This window comes from Aegilops tauschii, chromosome 1 (genome assembly GCF_002575655.3).
Source record: "Aegilops tauschii subsp. strangulata cultivar AL8/78 chromosome 1, Aet v6.0, whole genome shotgun sequence".
Taxonomy (NCBI): domain Eukaryota; kingdom Viridiplantae; phylum Streptophyta; class Magnoliopsida; order Poales; family Poaceae; genus Aegilops; species Aegilops tauschii.
In genome coordinates this window covers 377043193-377062092 of record NC_053035.3, presented here as the reverse complement: position 1 = coordinate 377062092, position 18900 = coordinate 377043193, and positions in this window count along the sequence as shown.

Below are 18900 nucleotides of genomic sequence, written 5' to 3'. Positions count from 1 at the left end.
TGCCGCCACTTGCCAGATTTGTTGTCCTATTGTTTTGGAAGTGCCTTTTCTCATTTACGTTTGGATGATAGAGTTATTGGTTCTACTTTTCTTTCCTCTCTGGATATTGTTCTACTCCAAGGAAACATCCCCTCAATCACGTGCGCCACTAGAGATGCCATATCACGACGATGCTCTCGATCACGTGAGTGTGTTGGAGTGCCATGTGTGAGTTTTCCTACTTTTGTTGTTTTGTGGGTGGAAGCTTCAGCTCGGGGTGGTCATGTACAGGCCAAGCTCAAGTCAGCGGGGGTGAGACATGGAAGTTCTATATGTCCTCGATGAAAATCGGTCGTGTGCATTCAACACGTCATTGGCTTTAGCGAGGGCAATATTTACATGTATCCTTTGGGGGTCTGTATGTAACATTATCGTTTCCGGAATGCAGAAGTTGCACCTACCAAAAGGTTGGTCCCTATCTTGTTTCGCTTTGTAAAATATAGTTTGCCAAATACAGTTGATTTGTATTTCGCAATACCACCTTGGCTTTATAGGTCGACTCAAACGAAGCCTTTGAATCATTTGCGTACGCTTTCCTCTTTCTCCTACTATTTGTTTTCTCCCTCCCCGAGGAATCTAGGTCATAATCATGTTTTCTTTTTAGGTTAGAGTTTTAAGATTAGGAGGATGGCGCAGATGATGGGTGGCACATGCAAGGAAGGACCACGTCATTGTCATAGATCCAGTTCTAAAGCAAGGCGTCTTTCGGGCAACGCACGTTTGTGGCGTCATCAAGTGTGTTGCTCTAGAGCGCAATGGGGCTTGTTGGTGGGGAGCGTCCTTGCGTCTACTCAAAGTGTAAAGCGTCATTCTGGTGGGGCTAGGCTATCGAGCTTGCAGACAAACCCCGGCGGATTCAAGCGTGAGGGGGTGGAGTTGAAGGGGGATTAGAACGACTAGTAGAGAGGTCGATGTAGATGTGGTCAGAGCTACGATTACAAGTAGGCCACCACGATGAGAACCAGTCACACACCAAAGAGCGTGAGGAGGCGCGCATCATCTTCGAGGACAAGGGTCAAGTAGCAAGCAATGGAGGTTGAAAGCGCACCACGCGGCATTGGCCACCTCGAATTACAACATGCCAACATCTAACTCCAACCTCCAGAGGCCACGTCTTTGTCTCCACAACCAAGTCAAAGAAGGATCTACCTCTCATCACTTCACACACCATCCTTTCCATCTCGGCCAACTCGGCAGTCAAATGGCATCGACAGATTTGGACATAGATGAGATGACTCACTAATTACACTTTTGGGGCATGAACGACAATTATCAAAGTTCTAGCACCTACGTGAGACACTTAAAATAGTTTTGGGACCTATGTTACATTTCACTCTCATGTTAATCACATTACAACCAGTGCAGTTAACGACATGATTATTTTCACTAGGTGAGGTGTGACCATAGAGAATTCTCGAGGAACGTGTCTCAACATTTTGACATGTTGAGATTATACAACTCTGCTCTCTCTCTCTAACACATCTCCCCACTCTTTGCCAAAAAATTTGAGAGGAGGAGGAGAGGGGCTTGACAACCTTCTCATTCGTACAACCTGCATGCCTAGTGCTAGATTTGGCTTTACCACTCCACTTTGTCAATAGATGGGAGAATGGATTCAGATCAGTTGCGGAACGTAGTAATTTAAAAAAAATCCTAGGATCACGCAAGATCTATCTAGGAGAAGGATAGCAACGAGCGGGGAGAGTGTGTCCACATACCCTCGTAGACCGAAAGCGGAAGCGTTTAGTAACGCGGTTGATGTAGTCGAACCTCTTCGTGATCCAACCGATCCAAGCACCGAATGTACGACGCCTCCGCGTTCAGCACACGTTCAGCTCGATGACGTCCCTCGTACTCTTGATCCAGTTGAGGCCGAGGGAGAGTTCCGTCAGCACGACGGCGTGGCGACGGTGATGATGAAGTTACCGGCGCAGGGCTTCGCCTAAGCACTACGACGATATGACCGAGGTGTGTAACTGTGGAGGGGGGCACCGCACACGGCTAAAAGATCAACTTGTGTGTTCTAGGGTGCCCCCCTCCCCACGTATATAAAGGAGGGAGGGGAAGGCCGGTCGGCCCTAGGGGCGCGCCCAAGGAGGGGAGTCCTACTAGGACTCCAAGTCCTAGTAGGATTCCAGCAAGAGGGAGAGGGGGGAAGGAAGGAGAGGGAGAGGGAGTAGGAAAGGGGGGCGCCGCCCCCCTTCCCTTGACCTATTCGGACTCCAAGAGGGGGGGGCGTGGCCTGCCCTCGCTGCCCTCCTCTCTCTCCAATATGGCCCATTAGTTCCCCCGGGGGGTTATGGTAACCCCTCCGGCACTCCGGTGTTACCCGAAACTATCCGGAACACTTTCGGTGTCCGAATAACATGGTCCAATGTATCAATCTTTATGTCTCGACCATTTCGAGACTCCTCTTCATGTCCGTGATCTCATCCGGGACTCCGAACAACCTTCGGTACATCAAATCACATAACTCATAATACAAATCGTCATCGAACGTTAAGCGTGCGGACTCTACGGGTTCGAGAACTATGTAGACATGACCGAGACACATCTCTGGTCAATAACCAATAGCGGAACCTAGATGCTCATATTGGCTCCTACATATTCTATGAACATCTTTATTGGTCAAACCGCATAACAACATACATTGTTCCCTTTGTCATCGGTATGTTACTTGCTCGAGATTCGATCGTCGGTATCACCATACCTAGTTCAATCTCGCTACCAGCAAGTCTCTTTACTCATTCCATAATGCATCATCCCGCAACTAACTCATTAGTCACATTGCTTGAAGGGCATATAGTGGTGTGCATTATCGAGAGGGCCCAGAGATACCTCTCTGACAATCGGAGTGACAAATCCTAATCTCGATCTATGCCAACCCAACAAACACCATCGGAGACACCTGTAGAGCATCTTTATAATCACCCAGTTGCGTTGTGACATTTGATAGCACACTAAGTGTTCCTCCGGTATTCGGGAGTTGCATAATCTCATAGTCATAGGAACATGTATAAGTCATGAAGAAAGCAATAACAATAAACTAAACGATCATAGTGCTAAGCTAACGGATGGGCACGAGCGCGGGTGTACTCGAGGTCGAACCTGACCACCTTGTACTTCTCCTCGGCAAGCAACAACTCCATGATGTGGATAGAGTGCTCCTCCCAGACTGGATCGTTGGTGTACACCAGCGAGAGGTCCATGAACCTTCTGTGGGTGTCCACCACGGCACGCATGGTGTCGGGGTAAATGGCCACGGGTAGCCTAACCGACTCCCCCTGGCTCTTCAAAAAATTATCAGGCCATTCAAGCCTTCAAGCACACAAAGCATAGGGCCGCCTTCCTCCGGCCAGCTATCCCCAGGGCCGACTCCCAGAAGGTGACCCAGGCTCAGAAAACCTCCCCCAAGAAAGATACGAGATAGCCGACTCCAGGAAGCCGGCCCCAAGAGGACCGACTCCCAGAAGCCGGCCATGAAGAAGGCCGACTCCCAGAAGCCGGCCAAGACTGCACCCACTAAGACTGTACCCACATAACGGTGATAGGATGGGGCGTGGCCGCAGTACAGCCCACTACCCCCGAATCCCGGAACGGGCATGGCCACAGGGCGCCGTACGGGCCAGCCATCCCCCGTCCGGCGCGGCACTGTAGCCATGCTGGCCCCGACGTCACCCACGACAGATGCCAGAACGGCCCGCGGGCGGCGGGCCCCTTTGCCAGGGAGACATCTGGAGACGGCCCTGCCTCCTCTAGTCGGCCAGGGATGTGGCCGGCTCCCAACAGCCGGCTACCTCCCTCCCTCGAAGCAAGCGCCCCATTAAGGAGACAAGACGAGGTAAGGCTACAGTGAGAGCTTGCAAGGCGGCGACACTGTAGCCATGCTTACCTCGACAAAGCCCTCATCATCAGAGGCGAGGCAACAGTAACCAGCCGCCGACAAAGCCCCCATGCGGTGGGGCCGGCGTGCCGGCCAAGAATCCGGCAGCCGGCGGGACCCACCAGTCGGCGGGCCCCAATGACCGGCGGAGAAGCCGGCGAGCCTAGACACTGATGGCTGGGACCCGCGCCCAGCCGGATTACCATTGTACCCCTGGGGGGTAGGCCTATATAAACCCCCCGGGGCACCCATGCAAAGGGTTGGTCTCATAGAATTACACACACCACATAGAGAGAAAAGGAGAACTAGCCTTGCCCTTCTTCTCCCTCTAACCCGACAGCTCAAGGAGCACTTGTAGCTACTTGTCTTGATCTAGTGATCATGCGGAGACCCCGCAGAGCAGGACTAGGGGTGTTATCTCCACGGAGAGCCCCGGACCTGGGTAAGATTCGCCGGCGTGCATGTCTTCGCCTCATCCCATTTCCAGGCACCGGCGACGTCTTACTGGCTCCCACAATGATAAGCCACCCGTTGGCATATGTCGCACCTACCACCCGACATTTGGCGCCCACCATGGGGCCAGGTGCACCGTCGTCCGGACACCTGTTCTGGACGGAAACCCTTTTCCTCCCCCGCGAGCGTAGCCAGCCCGCTACGCCCGACGGCGCTTGCCCTAACGCGCTGCAAGGCGTCGACAGCGCCTGCACGGTGAGCTGCCTCGCCGATCTTCTTGGCGAGGCTCGCATCTCCAACGAGCCCGCGTCCGACGCAGGCACGGACTACCCCGAGAGCCGCCTCATCAACCTCCTCGACCAACTTCACGTCTCCAGCGAGCCTGCTGTAGACTTGGAGTCGGTCGGCTCCACCGACCCGATGCTTGTCGACTCCGACACGGCATCGTTCGACGCCTACCCCTCCGACGTGGTAGTCTTCGACGACCCTCTCCCTCGAGCCGACAGCGGCAGCAGCGCTGTCACTGAGGTGCTGGTCATCAGCCACGTCACCAACTCGGGCGAGAACGCCCACGACGCCCTACAAGCGGCGATGCATGACTTATCCGTCCCCATCCCGGCCGACGCCGAGACCCTGGAAGCACGCCGCCTCGCCCTCATCGCGGAAGGCCAGAAGATAGCCTCCATGAGACGCCTCACCGAAGCTCACCAGCGCGAAGTCGACCGCGCCGCCTCATGGCGGGCCGAGCCGAGCCGGCCTCGTCAAGAAGCGCGGCGCGGCCATCACCAGCATGCTGGGGGCAGACGGCCCCGTCTACGCCACCCCGCTCGAGAATCTGCGAGCCGCTCAGGCGGCCGCTGAAGAGCTAAATGGGCTGGGAGCCGATGAGCTCCCCTACATGACAAGGCGAATCCAGCAACTGATCGATGCGGCCGCAGAACGGCACGAAGCCGGCGCCCGCGCTGAGAGTCCTCCCCCGCGCCGAGAGCACGCCGCGACATCCCGGTCGCCGACTGCGAGTGGCGCCCGCGCAAGGAAAGACAAGGGGCCGGCTGCTAGCCGCAGCCGGACTCGGATCACCATCGAGCGCGACGCGGAAGGCCGCCCTCGAGCAGTGGAGCGCCAAGGAAATCCGCCTCCTCCCCCGCCTCGAGGGGAGAGATATCCCACCCCGCCACCTGTCACGCATCCGACTCTTGGTGGCCAACTAGGCCACCGCGAAGGAGTCGGCGAGAATGACGCCCGCCACCGGATCGACCTCCTAGCTCGATCCCTGGCGCTAGAAGAAGAAGACGATGTCAGCACGCCATGCTTTGGCCCCCGCATCCGCGACGAGCCCTTCCCCAAAGGGTTCTCGCTCCCCAGAGACACGCCAAGTACAACGGCTCTGTGAAGCCGGAAGATTGGCTCATCGACTACTCTACTGCTGTCAGCATAGCGAACGGCAACAGGCGCGTAGCCGTGAAGTACGTCCCCCTCATGCTGCAAGGCACGGCACGCACCTGGCTCAACAGCCTCAAGCCCTACAGCGTCAACAGCTGGCTGGACTTCACGGAAGTCTTCGTCCGCAACTTCACCAACACATACAAGCGGCCTCCCAAGCCCCACCAGCTCTCCCTGTGCATCCAAGGGCCCAACGAGTCGACCCGCGACTACCTCACGCGGTGGGCCGAGCTCCGCAACTCCTGCGAGGGGGTGCACGAGGTTCAGGCCATCTAATACTTCACCGCCGGGTGCCGAGAGGGCACCCTCCTCAAGCACCGACTCCTCTGCGACGAGCCGGCTACCCTCGACGAGCTGCTGATCATCGCGGACAAGTACGCCACGGGCGACTCCTCAATGAAGACCGAGCTCCGAGTGGACGCCTCTGGGAAGGTGCTCGCCCCGGCTCCCAAGACGCCGGCTGGCGACCCCAATCGGCGCCCCTACCAGAACGACCACAAGCGCAAGGCCCCTATGCCGCCTTCCACCAGTCGACAGGTGGCCACAGTTGAAGATGAGCAGCCCGAAGAACGACCCGCTCCCAAGAAGAAGGGCGGCAGGCCGGCTTGGCAGCCGGCCTTCTTCTACGAGCAGACTCTCGATGCCCCCTGCAAGTTCCACAGCGGCGCGAAGCCGTCCAACCACACGACTCGAAAGTGCCACTGGCTCACACGGATCTCCAAGGGCGAGGGGCTGCTGCCGCCTCCGCCTCCCGGCCCGCCGCCTCCAGCCCCCCAGCAGCCGGCTGCTCGACTAGCAGTCGGAGCCATTCAAGATGAGTTCCCTGAAGAGCACGCCGCCTACGTCGTCTTCACGAGCCAGGTTGAAGACAAGCGCAGCCGGCGCCGACAGCACCAAGAGGTCAACGCAGTCGCCTCCAGCAATCCCGAGTTCATGCATTGGTCCGAGAAGCCTATCAACTGGAGCCGGGCCGACCACCCAGAGGTGATGCCGTCCCCTGGCTCCTACGCATTAGTATTGGATGTCACCCTCGCAACGGAGAGGCGAGCTGCCCGATTCTCCCGCGTTCTGATTGATGGCGGAAGTAGTATCAACATACTGTACCGCGATACCATGGAGAAGCTGAACCTCAAGGCAAAGCAGCTCATGCCAAGCCGGACCGTGTTCCATGGCATCGTACCCGGCTTGTCCTGTTCCCCGATCGGCAAGATCAAGATGGATGTTCTCTTCGGAGACAAGGATCACTTTCGCCGAGAAGCAATTTAGTTCGAGGTAGTAGATCTGGAGAGCCCTTACCACGCCTTGCTTGGCCGACCTGCTCTGGCCAAGTTCATGGCTGTGCCCCACTACGCCTACCTGAAGATGAAGATGCCGAGCTCGAAGGGGATCATCACTGTAGCCGGCGACTACAAGAAGTCCATCGAGTGCGCCGCAGCCAATAGTCAGTTGGCCGAGTCCCTCGTAGTGGCAGAAGAGAAGAAGATGCTGGAGCGAGTTGTGGCCATGGCCGGCAAGCAGCTGGCCTTGTCTCTCAACCCCAAGGATTGTGATGCGCAGGGCTCCTTCCAGCCAGCCAAGGAGACGAAGAAGATACCTCTGGACCCGGAGAACCCGGAAAGGTTTGCAGTCATTGGTGCAAACCTGGACAGTAAATAGGAAGGCGAGCTCGTCGACTTCCTCCGTGAGAATCGAGACATCTTTGCATGGTCCCCAAAGGACATGCCAGGTGTTCCGAAGGATTTCGCCGAGCACAAATTGCACGTCCGAGCCGACGCGAAGCCGGTCAAGCAGCCCTCCGCAGACTGTCAGAAGAGAAGCGAAGAATCGTAGGAGAAGAGATAGCCCGGCTCCTCGCCGCCGGCTTTATTATGGAAGTATTTTTCCCAGAGTGGCTTGCCAACCCAGTCTTGGTGTTGAAGAAGAACAACAAATGGCGTATGTGTATAGACTACACCAGCCTCAACAAGGCTTGCCCCAAAGATCCGCTTGCTTTGCCATGGATTGATCAAGTGATAGACTCCACGGCCGGATGCGAGCTGTTGAGTTTTTTGGATGCCTACTCAGGATACCACCAGATCAAGTTGGACCCAGCAGACCGCCTGAAGACTGCCTTCATCACACCATTCGGAGCTTTCTGTTACCTGACTATGACATTCGGCTTGAGGAATGCCGGTGCCACTTTTCAGCGTTGCATGCAGAAATGCCTCCTCAAGCAACTCGGCAGAAATGCCCACGTCTACGTAGACGATATTGTGGTGAAGACAGAGAAGCGCGGCACCCTGCTGGAGGACCTCAAAGAAACATTTGCCAACTTACGCCGATTCCAGATCAAGCTCAACCCCGAGAAATGCGTGTTCGGAGTACCAGCCGGCCAGCTTCTAGGTTTTCTGGTCTCCGAACGCGGCATTGAGTGCAACCCTGTGAAGATCAAGGCCATTGAGAGAATGGAGATTCCCACCAAGTTGCGGGACGTGCAGAAGTTCACTGGGTGCCTGGCCTCCTTAAACCGCTTTATCAGCCGGCTAGGAGAGAAGGCTCTCCCCCTGTACCGACTCATGAAGAAATCCACTCATTTCGAGTGGAATGACCAAGCAGACCAAGCCTTCCATGAGTTGAAGAAGATGCTGACTACTCCACCTGTCCTGGCGGCGCCGATTGAGAGGGAGCCCATGCTCCTTTACATTGCCGCGACTAGCCGAGTGGTCAGTACAGTCATCGTGGTCCAGCGCCCAGAAGAAGGCCGAGCCCAGCTAGTCCAGAGGATGGTATATTATTTAAGCGAAGTACTATCCAGCTCAAAGCAAAACTACCCGCACTACCAGAAGATGTGCTATGAAGTGTACTTCGCCGCCAAGAAGCTGAAGCCCTACTTTCAAGAGCATCCCATCACGGTCGTGTGCACCGCCCCGCTTGCCGAGATCATAGGTAGCCGGGATGCATCCGGCCGGGTGGCTAAATGGGCCATTGCGCTGGCACCTTACACAATCTTCTACCAGCCCCACACCGCCATCAAGTCCCAAGCATTGGCTGACTTCCTTGTCGACTGGGCCGAGACCTAGTACCTACCGCCGGCTCCCGACTCTACCCATTGGCGGATGCACTTCGATGGGTCGAAGATGCGCACCGGCTTGGGAGCCGGCATCGTCCTCACCTCTCCCAAAGGCGACAAACTCAGATACATGCTCCAAATCCACTTCGCCGCCTCCAACAACGTGGCCGAGTACGAGGCACTCATACACGGGCTCCGGCTAGCCAAAGAGCTCGGCATACGCCGGATCCTGTGTTATGGCGACTCAGACTTGGTGGTCCAGCAGTCATCTGGCGACTGGGACGCCATGGATGCAAACATGGCGAGCTATCGATTCCTCGTCCAGCAGATCAGTGGGTACTTCGAAGGGTGCGAGTTCCTTCACGTGCCACGGGCCGACAACGACCAAGCAGATGCCCTGGCGTGGATCGGCTCTACCCGACAGGCTATACCGACCGGTGTCTCTCTCCAGCGCCTCCTCAAACCGTCCATCAAGCCGTCTCCAGAGTCGGACTCTATCTTCGTACCGCCTGCCACCGATGCAGCCGGATCCGACTGGAGGAACCCAGCAGGCGGCTCGGGGACTTCGACAACCGGCCCGGGGACTGCCGTAGTCGCACCCGGCTCGGGGACTTCAGAACCCGGCCTGGGGACTGCAGCAGTCGGCCCGGGGACTGCAGCGACACAAGAAGCGGTGGCCGACCCCGACTCCCCGTCACCCAACCCGCCCTCCCGAGTCACAGTGGCCGTACTGATAGTAGAAGAAGTCACAGCTCCATCATGGGCCCTGCCCATCCTCAACTTCCTAGTCAATAGAGAGCTGCCGGCTGATGAGATCTCGGCAAGACTAGTGCAACGTCGAGCCGGAGCATATGCAATAATAAACAGAGAACTTGTCAAGCGCAGCGTCACTGGAGTCTTCCAGCGCTGCGTCGAGCCAGAGAAAGGTGTGGCAATCCTCAAGGATATCCATCAAGGCGAATGCGGCCACCACGCAGCCTCAAGATCACTTGTGGCCAAAGCTTTCCGCCACGGTTTCTTTTGGCCGACTGCTTTGGAAGATGCCAAAGAGATAGTCAAAAGCTGCAAAGGATGGCAAGTCTTCAGTTCCAAGCAACACCTGCTAGCTTCTGCACTCAAGACCATCCCCCTCACCTGGCCCTTTGCCGTCTGGGGGCTGGACATGGTGGGCCCATTCAAGACAGCCCGCGGCGGCCTGACACATCTGCTTGTCGCCGTGGACAAATTTACCAAGTGGATCGAAGCAAAGCCGATCAAGAAGCTGAACGGGCCGACTGCCGTGACGTTCATTGCCGACATCACTACTCAGTACGGCGTGCCGCACAACATCATCACCGACAACGACACAAACTTTGCCAAAGGAGCACTGGCACGTTTCTGCGCGACGCAGGGTATCCGGCTGGACTTAGCGTCCGTTGCCCACCCGCAGTCAAACGGCCAGGTCGAGCGAGCAAATGGACTCATCCTCTCCGGCATCAAGCCCCGATTGGTCGTACCACTGGAGCGATCGGCCGGCTGCTGGCTCGATGAGCTGCCGGCTGTCCTCTGGAGTCTGCGTACTACCCCTAACAAGTCAACCGGCTTCACTCCGTCCTTCCTTGTATATGGTGCCGAGGCCGTCATCCCAACCGACATCGAGTTCGACTCGCCTCGGGTCACCATGTACACGGAGGCGGAGGCCAAGGAAGCGCGAGAAGACGGCGTCGATCTGCTGGAAGAAGGCCGGCTGTTAGCACTCAGCCGGTCCGCCATCTACCAGCAGGGTTTGCGCCGTTACCACAACCGCAAGGTCAAGCCAAGATCTTTCCAAGAGGGCGACCTTGTGCTTCGGCTGATCCAGCGAACAGCCGGCCAGCACAAGCTCTCGGCCCCTTGGGAAGGCCCTTTCGTCATCAGCAAGGCGCTAGGCAACGACTCCTACTACCTGATCGACACACAAAAACCAAGAGCACGCAAGAGGGATGATTCCGGCAAGGAGTCGGAGCGACCATGGAACGCGAACCTCCTGAGAAGATTTTACAGTTGAAAGCAGTATGTATCATGCTACCTTTTTGTATTAAGTACGAAACAACGGGCCCCCCGAGGAGCACTCGGGGACTGCCCTCCTTTATCTATGAATGACGAGTGTCATATTCATGAATGTATTATTACATTTGATTTTCTGTCTGGCACCGGGTTCGACTAGTCGGCCCGGGGACTGGCCGCCTTAAGTTATATTAAAGTTCTACCTGAAGTCAGACAATTAGTGTGCCGGCACTCGAGCCCTCTCTTGTTGAAAGTCGCAGCTCGAAGAACCGACTGTCCGACTAGCAAGAGCCAAAGGCAGAAAGGATGCCCACATGAAAAACGGCTAAGGACTAACGAACTTGTATAACGAAAAGACGGCCTCCAACCACGCTTGCCGGCTGTCAAAACAGCCGGCTGGCTGGCCTCCCGATCACTTTGCTATAATCCAACAAAGCTAGAGTACTTGCCCTCCCAACTGGCCAAGCACTCCTCCAGCCACAGATTGCAGAGCAACTGTCCGACTGGGGAGGCGGCCACCAAGGGAGGGCGGCAAAGGAAACAGCCGAAGGATGAAAAGCAAAGAACAAGGGAAAGCCAAACGCATGCATAATCATATTTACACATAAGGCCCCCAACAGGCCGGTAATCAATATAGTTCGAATACACCCCCAGTGGGTGGAATTGTGCAAACCTAACAAAATATTGTTCCAAGAGTGGTAAAACAGGAAAATAGAGGCAGCAGACTAGACTAAGGGCGCAGTGTGGGAGCCGGGTTGGTCGATGGAGACGGCGCCACCGGCTGGAGGAGGGGCTGGCTGGCGGGTCTCGGCTTGATCATCGCCGGCTGCAGGCGGCGCACCCGCGCGTGCCTTGTTGCTGGAGGCACGGTCAAGCTGAGGCTGACCGGCTGCTCCACCATCTGGCCCGGTGTCTTCACCCTCCTCCTCCTCCTCCTCGCCCTCATCGCTGGAGTCGATCTCCTCCGTCGAGTCCTTGCCGTCTGCCGGGTTCAGCCCGAACCACTCCTCCGGCTGGGCAACACCGTTGTCGTCCACCTCAGGAGTGAAGGCGCTGGTGTCGGTGTAGTCGGCGATCGCCGAAGCCCGCTGGATGATAGCCGGCCGCGCCGGCTCCAGCTCCGTGTCGGCCTCCTGCCGCCAGGTGGCCAGCTAGTCCAGACTCAGCTCGGGATACCAGGCCTTGGCGAACTCCAGCGCCCGCCTGGCGCCGGACCGAGCCGCCGAAGCCTTCCAGGCCTCGAAGCGGCCGACCGCCACCTCCAGCCAGTCGGCTGTCCGACTGGGGGTGCGGGGAATCACTTCACCAGGCCAAAGAGCGGCCAACACCTGCGCCCCAACACGCTGAAGCCGGCGGAGCAGGCGATGAGCCGGCTGGAGGCGGGCCTGGATCGCCAAGAGCTGCTCCTCCAGCGACCGGCGAGCGTTTGGTGCGATTTCGGTGCCAGCCTGCCTTTGTGCCTCGTGGTGGGCCTCGACAACCTGGTTGGCGGTGGTAGAGTAGCCAGGGAAGTACTCTGCGCAAGGAAGAAAGAGAAAGAAGAGAAAAACACCAAGTCAGAAAACGAGCTAAAACGGCAAGCGGCAAGCAAGGACGAAGAGGAAGGCGGCCTACCGTCAACCAAGTCTTCGATCTGGCCATAGCCGTTGATCAGCGTCTGCTTCGCTTCGGCCCAGCTGGCCGCCTCTGTCTCATACTCGGCTTGGAGGGCGGCCTCGCTGTCCTGCACCGCCTTCAGGGCCGCCTTGTGGCTCTCCTCCTGGTCGGCTAGCCTCTTGGCCAGGCGGTCACGCTCCTGTGCCAAGGCGGCAAACTCGGCCTCCTTAGCGCGGAGGGCGGCCTGAGTCCCGCCCAGCTGCTCCCTTAGACCGGCGTTGGCCGCTGCAGGGATGGCAGAGAAGAAAGAAGCAATAAGGAAGAAGTCGTCAAGGAATATCCGACCCGACTGCTCAGCAGTCGGCCCGAATCTCGGGGACTACACCCAGTGGGTGCGCTGACGCGCCCCCACGTGAGATAAAAGATGAAGCACTTACCCCGGCTCTCAGATAGGTCAGCAGTCTTCTGGGTCAGCTCCCGAGCCTGGGAGTTGAAGGCAGCCGCGCGGAGGTTGTGATAGTCCTGCAAGTCAGGCAGAGGAGCGAATAAGAACAAGAATAGCAAAACAAGGCCCGCCAGGAAGTTCCAAGCCGCCTGCTCAGCAGCCGACTCGGAACTCGGGGACTACACCCAGTGGGTGCGCTGACGCGCCCCCATGGAAGAAACCAAGATCAAAAAAGCAAAGACAAGAAGACTAACCCGAATGGCCGCCCGCGTCGCAAGGAACTCGTCATTATATTGCCTCAGCACCGCAGCCTGGGCTTGAAGCCGGTTCCGGACGTCCTGCGCGGCCACGTTCACCACAGCCGTCCCTCCACCCGGCGTCCACCCCGAGCTGGCGCTGGCCGCCTCCATGTCCTGGGCCGACGAGCTGGAGCCCGCGGCCGTCTGTGGCTCCGATGCAGCCTTCCCCGCACGCTGGCGCGACGGCGTCTGGACCACCAGATCAGTCCTCGCGGATGGCTCGCCCCCGGCCGATTGCGCAGGCGGCTTGTTAGGCCGGCCGCCTTGGGTCACCCCAGTCGGCGGGGCCGGTGCTGCCTCCCTCTCCAGGACGACGACGTCGTCCTCCCTCTCCAGTCCCGGCTGGTCACTGCCGGCTTCTTCGGGCGGGGGCTCTGGGGCCTCAGGCGCCGCGACGCGCAGAGGGGTGACTAGCAAGGCCCCCTCCGCCATCGCCGCGGCCGCAGCATCGGCGCGCGCCTTCGCCGCCTCCTCCTCCTGCACCGCCTTGGCGGCGGCCGCCCTCAACTCCTCCGCCTCCCGCGCCTCCCGCGCGTTTCGCTCCATCGCTGCCTGGAGCTCGGCATGGGAGTCCACGCGGCGAGTGGTGCTCCTGGATCCTCCTGGCGATCCAACGACGGAGGCGGCAGCAACCCGCTCGAGCGACAGTGGAGCCCTGATTTTTTGAGAAAGGACAAGGATTCAGGAACTACTAGAGAAAAGAAGAAAGAACACACGAAGAAGTATACACTTACACCGACACCGTCTGCGGCTGCTTCACCGCCTTGCGGAAGCGGGCCGCCTTCGCGGCCGCCTCTTCCCGCCTGGTCGCCGCTGCCCCGCCCTTGGGCTTCTTCGGCCGACTGCCGAACAAGCCCGATGCGGCACGACGCTTCGGACCGCTGCCCCGAGCAGGCGGCGCAGCGAAGGAACCCGCGCCGTGGCCAGACGCCGGCTGGCGGCATGGGACGACTTCCGCCTCGTCGTCATCCGGCCAGTCATCGAAGCTGACTCCAAGCCCGGAGCCGCCTGCCTCGCCGCCGGCTTGGCCGCCACCCGCCTCGGTGTTGTCATCCATGGCGGCAAGTCGGGGTCCTCCAGGTCGTGCTCCGTCCGGTCGGGGAGGAATCGGCGCTCCCCCCCGACCCGCCTGCAGGCCAAAGGAGAGGGCTCTGCCGAGACGTGCCGACTAGTCAGAGTCGGCCAAAAGGAACTCGGTGACAAAATTAAGAGAAGAAAGGGAAAAAGAGAACATACCGTGGGCGGCGGATGTGCTCGGGAATATGGCTCCTTGCCAAACTGCCACTCTGCGGAGAGCTTGCAGTTCGCAAGGTAGTTCACCATATGGGCCACCTCGTCGTGCGGCATGTCCTTGGTGCACATCCGACTCGGATCGAGCTGGCCGCTCATCTGACAGATCAGGTGAGGGCGGCTCTGAAGCGGAAGCACCCGACGCGTGACGAAGGCGGCCAGCAAGTCGGGCCCAGTCAGGCCCTCCGACTGGATCATCACCCGCAGTCGGGCGACGGCCGCGGCTCCCAGCTGCCGGCTCGACAAGATAAGAAGCTGCCCGAGCTTCTCGACCTCCACTCAACCTCGAAGCCCAATCAGCTTTGGGGACTACTGTCGGGGTAAATGGCCACGGGTAGCCTAACCGACTCCCCCTGGCTCTTCAAAAAATTATCAGGCTATTCAAGCCTTCAAGCACACAAAGCATAGGGCCGCCTTCCTCCGGCCGGCTATCCCCAGGGCCGACTCCCAGAAGGCGACCCAGGCTCAGAAAACCTCCCCCAAGAAAGATACGAGATAGCCGACTCCAGGAAGCCGGCCCCAAGAGGACCGACTCCCAGAAGCCGGCCATGAAGAAGGCCGACTCCCAGAAGCCGGCCAAGACTGCACCCACTAAGACTGTACCCACATAACGGTGATAGGATGGGGCGTGGCCGCAGTACAGCCCACTATCCCCGAATCCCGTAACGGGCATGGCCACAGGGCGCCATACGGGCCAGCCATCCCCCGTCCGGCGCAGCACTGTAGCCATGCTGGCCCCGACATCACCCACGAAAGATGCCAGAACGGCCCGCGGGCGGCGGGCCCCTTTGCCAGGGAGACATCTGGAGACGGCCCTGCCTCCTCTAGTCGGCCGGGGATGTGGCCGGCTCCCAACAGCCGGCTACCTCCCTCCCTCGAAGCAAGCGCCCCATTAAGGAGACAAGACGAGGTAAGGCTACAGTGAGAGCTTGCAAGGCGGCGACACTGTAGCCATGCTTACCTCGACAAAGCCCTCGTCATCAGAGGCGAGGCAACAGTAACCAGCCGCCGACAAAGCCCCCATGCGGTGGGGCCGGCGTGCCGGCCAAGAATCCGGCAGCCGGCGGGACCCACTAGTCGGCGGGCCCCAATGATCGGCGGAGAAGCAGGCGAGCCTAGACACTGATGGCTGGGACCCGCGCCCGGCCGGATTACCATTGTACCCCTGGGGGGTAGGCCTATATAAACCCCCCGGGGCACCCATGCAAAGGGTTGGTCTCATAGAATTACACACACCACATAGAGAGAAAAGGAGAGCTAGCCTTGCCCTTCTTCTCCTTCTAACCCGACAGCTCAAGGAGCACTTGTAGCTACTTGTCTTGATCTAGTGATCATGCAGAGACCCCGCAGAGCAGGACTAGGGGTGTTATCTCCACGGAGAGCCCCGAACTTGGGTAAGATTCGCCGGCGTGCATGTCTTCGCCTCATCCCGTTTCCAGGCACCGGCGACGTCTTACTGGCTCCCACAATGATAAGCCACCCGTTGGCATATGTCGCACCTACCACCCGACACATGGTGAACTGCTGCTCGTCGTCGGCAGCCGCTCGGAGCGCCATTGGAGCCGCGCAGGATACCCTCTAAGAATTTCTCGTGGTGGGTGTGCTTCTTGCAATGGTGGGGCGCGATCAAAAGGTTGAAGAGACACAAGGGTAGCTTAAATGGCCGCTGTAATAAATGGGGGCCGGCCGGCCTGTAATCGTCACGTCTTATCACAGCGTTCATAGCGGAGGATTCCAGAATCCAATGCACGCTTGACAACACCGCACCCCAGGCGTGGGCTCGAAGAGGCGCCAAATGTATCATCGGTGAGCCTGTTCCCGCGCTAACGCGCTGTTTACCGCGCAAGCTTCCCGCCCGGCTAGTTTGGCCATGCGTCGGCTAGAAGAGGGACAAATCATGGGCATTTATTGGCAAAAAGCTTTGTAAAAACGAAGTGTGTGGAATGACTTCGGCCATAAGTTTACCCTTGGGTGATGAGGTCAAAGTTACACAGAAGGGTGATGATGGACACTCGAGTGCGATAATTAATTCTGCGCTCTACAGTGCACACGATGGAAGAAACCAACTCTGTGCAATAATGTCGAAGATCGCAGTCAAGTTAGCTATACAGATCATGTGTTGTGAGATCAACAAGGTAAACTAATTCGAGAATGGTTAATAAAATTTAAGACCATTGCATATTAAGGTCAAAATAGTGCTAGCAAAGTACGAGTCTCATACGATGCCATTTCAACGATTGTACCACAAAAGCTCGAAATGTTACAAGGTTCAAATTCCAGAGTTATATGGCTCAAATTCGAAGATTACAAGGTTCAAACTGATATTAGAAATGAAATTCAGCTCATCAGCTGCAAACGCTCGCGCTGATGCGCTGAACATGGATATCAGAGAGGTTCAAACTAATATCACCGCTTCTAAGTATGGCTTCGAAACCTCACAATTTTTGCAAAGGGGTCAGCCACTGAGAAGTCATGTATGGGGTTGACCCGATGACTTCCGATTACTCTGTCATCTGAAGTTCCAAAATGAAATTCAGCATTTTTGGAGCCTACTCCATTCTACCGCAGGCGCCGGCGCTGATCAACAGACCATTCATTTTTGCAAATAAATGTAGGGCAAACCTCATTTCCTTCAGCACCCTTGCTCTAAGAACAAAGAACCTGGAGAATATAATCTCCGGTAAGGTCCCTCGGTAGGAGTTCAAAGTAATTTATGAGAGATGCAGATCTAGGCATTCGACGTGATTGTTATATTGTATCACATTATCCACCACTGGGCCTAATATTATCTACAAAAGAAGAAAACGTGTTAGTGCCTACATGCAGTTTTGAACATTACTACAGGCCTAGCTATTTGGTTTGCAAGATTTGTAAAATGCACTAACATGCCATCTTCGATCTGACATGATTAACATGGGCATTTGATTACATTCTAGAAAAATGTAGCCTTCTTCACAAGAGGTTGGAGTGGATGAAAAGTTCCCTAAGAAAACTAGTACAGATGAATCCAAAGGAGAAATGCTTATTGATTGTAACCATATGGATCAAGCAACCAATATGGGGGGGGATGTATGTACTGAAATCCTCCAAAAGAACCTTCAGAAATCGTAGTACATTGTCATTGTAAACTTGGAAAAGGGTGTCACAAATTGAACTCCCTTATGGTTAACATTTAACAGGAAAGGAACATCACCTCGATATATAGCTTCTCCAGGCACAGAAAGCATCTCAGGAAACTGACAACTTGCTCCAGGCCGGGCCCGATAGATTCTAGTGCCAAGACCTTCAGTGTGCGTAGTTTCGGGGTCAAGCTTGTCGGAATCATTTTCTGAATGATAGACGAACAAACATCTTCAGAATTAGAAATAATGTTAATTTGTAGAAGGAGAGGTAGAAGGCGGCTGTTGTACCTGAACGGTTGTGGATCCAATAACAAGTTCGGAGTATTTGTTAGACGAGTAGCCCACCACTGTCAATTTCGGCGCAGAAATGACATTGATTCTTGTTGGATCTTCTTGATCAACTACAAGTAATCTCTCAAGTGCGGTGTGTCCTGGATGACCATACCGTGGTCCACCTTTGGGGATGTCTTCCTGCCGCACCAGCAACACACATAAATAGTCCGGAGAGTCATGGAGGTGATGTGGAAGGTACTCAACCCATTGATCGCTTGAAGACGAAGGTACTCGAGTGCAGTACAACCACGGAGTAGGCGCTCCATGTCACCCTTTGAGAGGTAGACGGCGACGAGCTCGAGGTGCTTCAGTCGTGGTAGAATAAGAGCGGGCGCGTCATTAAGGGGCGGGAAATGGCAGTTCCTGAACTTGGCTATGCGCAGCGTGGGCGCGAGGTGGAGTGCGGACGTCGGCAGCGACCGCATATGCCCATCATCAAAAGTGAGCTCCTCGAGCTGATCTAGGGTGGGGGATCGGAACCAGTCGTCAAGCTTGGCTCGGTCCTTGCCGTTGGAACGAAACTTGCCCATTCTAAGGCCTTTGGTTGGGCCAAGGTGACCGCCAAGGATCTTGAAGAACACATCCAAGCTTTTGCGATAGCCATGGCAGAGCTCGTGGGTGTCGATGAGGTCGAGAGGGCTGGAGTTCCATAGGGGGTGCCACCGCCGGGAAAGGAGGGTTGTTCGCGCCCCATATTTGATTGGGAGGAGGGAGATGATGACTCTCAACATATCATCGGGGAGGCTGCTGATTAAGTCTAGGCCTGCTGGAGTAGCTTGCGGTTCTAGCTCGCCCCGCCTCCGCTTGTTGGCAGCCCCGTTCTCCACCTCCGGAGTCTCCTTGTCAGCGGCGCTTTCTTATAGAAATGGGAGTACAGGGAATATTTAGTTAAAATAGGGCAATAGAAAAGTGTATTGGTAACT